Source organism: Neophocaena asiaeorientalis, unplaced genomic scaffold (genome assembly GCF_003031525.2).
Source record: "Neophocaena asiaeorientalis asiaeorientalis breed wild unplaced genomic scaffold, Neophocaena_asiaeorientalis_V1.1 scaffold400, whole genome shotgun sequence".
NCBI classification, from domain to species: Eukaryota; Metazoa; Chordata; class Mammalia; order Artiodactyla; family Phocoenidae; genus Neophocaena; species Neophocaena asiaeorientalis.
The window spans coordinates 4896538-4901228 of NW_020175089.1; positions in this window are offsets into that span (position 1 = coordinate 4896538).

Consider the following 4691-nt stretch of genomic DNA (forward strand, 5'->3'; position numbering starts at 1 on the left):
AAAGGCGATTCAGAGACATACAAGGGAATGGGGGAAATAAGCTGGACAAAGAAAACATGGTCTCCTTTCTCATTGAGTTCCTGGTCTGTGAGTCTAGCCAATGTCAAGATCACCTGGTGGGCCTGGAATCTGTGGGGTTCTCCCTGCACTTTGGAGTTGGGGCCTTGGGAAGATGAGCTGGAGCCATAAAGAAACCTGAGTGGGCCCGTTCCATGTGTGGACAGCTACTGTGAGCAGGGTGACGGGCAAGCCTAGCATTCAGAACTTGGCAGCATTGCGGGGATATCATCTTGCCAACTTTCTGTAGTACCCCCTGAATTATAGCTAACACTCCATCTTATGTTAATTAACTCATAATCAGTATAACTCTAAGCCAGGTGTGTTTGCAGTGTATTTGTGTGTGGGAGGAACATTATCTGGCTTAGAGTTTTAGATCTTCATTAGTATGAGCCAAACTAAACAACTTTGATTATGAAACTCTTCACTTTGTGTGAGCCATGGGGGCGTGGTGGCTGGATTTCAGGGGCTGTATCCAGAATGGAAGCATTTCTGTTTGCAATGGGCAGTAGGAGGTAAGCACCCTTGGCAATCCTAAGTGGATCGGTGGGCAGTGGCCCTGTCTTTTGAAGGCATAGAGTGATCCAGATAATGGTGTAGTGTGTGAATGTGGGGCACCCAAAAGGCCCTCTTAGTCCTGGGACTGCCTTTGAGCTGTATTTAGAGTGACACTGACATACTGCTATGACATTTCTTGATAGGTGTTGAAGTCCTAGTCCCCAATACCGAAAAATTACTGTATTTGGAGTTAGGGCCTTTAAAGAGTTAATTTAAAGTTAAATTAAAATGAAGCCGTTTTGTAAAGCAATTATACTCCAATAAAGATGTTAAAATTTTTTAAAAAAGAAAAAATGACGCCGTTAGGGTGGGCCCTAATCACATTTGATGAGTGGTGTCCTTATAAAAAGAGATTAGGACACAGAGACACACACAGGGAAGACGGTGCGAAGACACAGGGAGAAGATGTCCGTCTACAAGCCAAGGAGAGAGGCCTCAGAAGAAACCAACCCTGATGACACCTTAACCTCAGACTTCCAGCCTCCAGAACAGTGAGAAAATAAATTTCTGTTGTTTAAGCCCCTCAGTTTGTGGTATTTTTTTATGGCAGCCCTAGCAAACTAATCAAGATGGTATATTCAACAAGAAAGGCAATGAAACAAGGTCCTGTAAAGTTTTCTGAAATGATTGGGTTGAGTAAGGGTGTTAAAGGATGGAGTTACTGAAAACTGTTATCTTTACCCAATATAAAGATTATGACCTTGCTTTTGTTTGTTTATTGTTTGTTTTTAGAGAAGGAGGGAGGAAAGATGTAGATTTGCCAGAACAGTTACAGAGAAAAAAGCTCCCAGCCCCAATCACCCTGGTGGCCTACAGCTTGGGGGCTCCAGCAGGAGGTGACTCGTGCTCTAGGGCTTAGGGGACCATGGTTTGGTTAGAGAGGGCCACCAACCAGTGGGTCCTGGCTGCAGGTCACCTCTGAAATAATACAAGGGAGGCATGTATGGCAGTGATGGAGGGTCTGTCTAGGGAAGGAGGCATTTTAGGCTGAGATTGCTTTTAGGATTTCTGACCCTTCCTTCAGATTCCCCTTGGAGTCAACTGAGTCCCCTCAAGCTGGAGCCCTGCAGAAGACCAGGGGGCACCCTTCACAGAGGCCACGGGTTGTACACAGTGCCCGAGGCCTGGCACCTTTGAGCCAAACCCTTAAATATCATCACAAACCAAAGGCAAAGAGTTTCCACAATGTACTTTTGTGAATATACTATTTGTGTGACCTTGGACAAGTGACAGAATGTCTCTGGGTCTGAGACTTCCCGCAGGAGCAGTTAACTAGCTCTGTTTGGCTCTGAGATAAGATAGAAGCTGACTTCACTGCTGCCTGCAGGTGGTTGATTCTTTTAACTCAGGCCAGGCAGGAGGATTGTGCTGTGAAAGCAGGAGAGGCAGCACTAAGGGCTAAATCAAGAGAAGGTAGACTCCCTGCTGGCCACTCCCCACTCCCCCTGAGCCTTCAGTGCTTCTCCAAAGTCTTGGCCAGGGTTAGAAGAGATGACTTGGGCCTCTAGGCCCTTGTTTCTCGGTGTGGTCCTGGGACCAGCAGCATCACATCACCTGGGAGCTTGTAGAAACACCAAATCTCCGAGCCCACATCAAACTTGTGGCCTCAGAACTGCATTTTGACAAGGTTCTCAGGTGATGTGCATGCCCATCAGAGTTTGAGGAGTGCTACCTTTGCAGGGTGGGTACCATTCCAGGTTTAGCTGTCTCTCACTAGTGGTGGGCCTCAGGACTCACCTGTGCTTCCAGCTTTTCAGGTAGCAGGTGTTAACCACCTCCTTACACCTCCATGGCCTTTCATCCTTAGAGCGGCCATCTTTCTCCTCCCCAGGGAGAGTTCCAGTCAGGTTTTTAGTCTCCCTAACAGCTCTGTACTTCAGGGCCAGGCCACCTTCTATTTCCTTCACATCTTCCTGTAGAGCAGTGGAGCTCCATGTGCAATCTCCACATCGACAGCAGCATTGCCAGGCAGTTTGTTAGAAATGTACATTCTCAGGTCCTACCCTGCACTCCAGAATCAGAAACTCGGCAGTGGGGCCCAGCAACCTGTGCTGAACAAGCCTCCAGGAGGTGCCAATGCAGGATATAGTGTGAGAACCCTGAGGGCCTTGTGTCAGTGAGGTTTCACAGAACCAGCATGGCACCATCTAGGAACTTGTGAGAAATGCAGAATCTTGGGCCCCAGTCGGGACTTGCAGATTGGTGAGCACATTCAAATTTGAGGAGCATTGCTCCAGGGCAAGAACAGAGCACCGGCTCTGGAGGAAAGGACAGATGTACCAAGGCAGACGTGAATCTTGTAGACTGGGTGTACACAGTGGAAGGCGTGGCTTCCTGGAGAACAGGGGTAGGCCTCACAGGAGTGGGGCAAAGGATGGAAATGTAAGCTTAATGCAGGAGGAGCTGAATCCTCCAGTTTTGAAGAGCCAGAGAGGAATTGACCTTTCTCAGGTGGAAATGAACTGTGTAGGTCAGTCATGCTTAGACCAATGCAAGGTCAGGGCCTGAGCCTGGGGAAGCTCAGGTTCTTGCCAGATTAAGGCTCCCACTAGGGTGGGAAGCAGTACAGACCCCAAATCCCTTCCAAAGGCAGGTGACACTTATTTGGCTTTAACCCCAGAGAGAAAGGAAGGGAAACAAAGGTTGACACCTGACACTTCTCTGGAAGACCCCTCTGTGAGGGTTAGACTCAGTTATTTAAAATTGATTTAAAATTTTTTTTTAGTAAAAATTCCTTTAGCACAACTCATAGTAGTTGGAAGTAACAGGAAGAAAACATGGTGGATGAGAAAGATACAGATGTGTATCATTCACTTTGGCCCTCCAAATACCTATACTTTTAATGATTGAAGCCTTCTCAGTGGGCTATTTTTGAGAAAGTATGATTGGCAGATAATGAATAGTTTATTTTTAAATAATTAGAAATATGGTCAAAAGGGCTGAATGAAAATAGTCCTAGAAATTTTTATGTTAATGATTAACTTTGAGTAATGCTTTTGAGTCTTTGTCTATGTCATTTGTTTTAATAGTTTTGTGAATGATGGGGTTTCAAGATGTTTTTATCTTTTCATTTTTAATGCAAAGTTGATCCTCTGTTTAGATATTGAAGGATACTGGCATTTGCTAAGGTATTAATAAATATTATGATTTCAACCACTGTCATTTTCTATGATTATTTCCTGCTGTTGGTAAATTACAGGTGCAGAAGAAAGCTTCTGTGAAGGAAAACTGAGAGCTGGTACTTCACACTTGTGAAGAAGAAAACATGAAAAATGAGTTGAAACCCTGTGACAAAGGAAAGTGGCCTTACGGTGTTGTATTTTAATCCAAAGAGTGATTGTTACCAGGTCTCACAGTTTATAACCTGAGTTGGTGTTGAGGGCAGGGATGGGCATCAAGTAGATAATTTAGTTTGTTAAATCTTATCTTAATCAAGAAAATCCTCTATTTCAAAATCCAGAACAGAAAAAAGCTTCCAGAATTCAAGGACTGTTTTCCTCTGCTACAGAAGTGACTTCACCAGGTACTTGTGGACAAAAATGAAAAGGCAGCAGAGAATAGCTGGCATGTGACTGGGAGTAAGGCTGAGGGAGGATCAGGAGTGGGTGTGTGAAACATTGGCCACCACAAGCAGTGAATGCGCCACTTTGCTCAGATTAACCCCCAAAATGAAGCTGCCAACATGGGGTGCACAATGGTGAAGCACAACTGCAAACTTCAAGGAAGATGCTCCTTTTAGCTCCTGTTTAATATTAGTCAGATATTAAACACTTATAAACTTTTAATACAACAAAGCAAGTACATGCAAAGTTACAAATATAGAAAATATAAAGCACATGCATATTTCAAATACCACTCTGTATTCTTATACAAAACTATTCAGTGCACATTGTAAGCCTAAGGACCACACAAAAGGGTTTCCTTTAAGTGTTATTAAGTATTTAGTACCTTACAAAAACAGGTAATGCATTAGATAGTTCAGATGTTAATCGCTCTAACCAAAATTTCTAATTTTGTCATTTGCAATATATATATATATATATGTATATGTATATATATATATATATATATATATA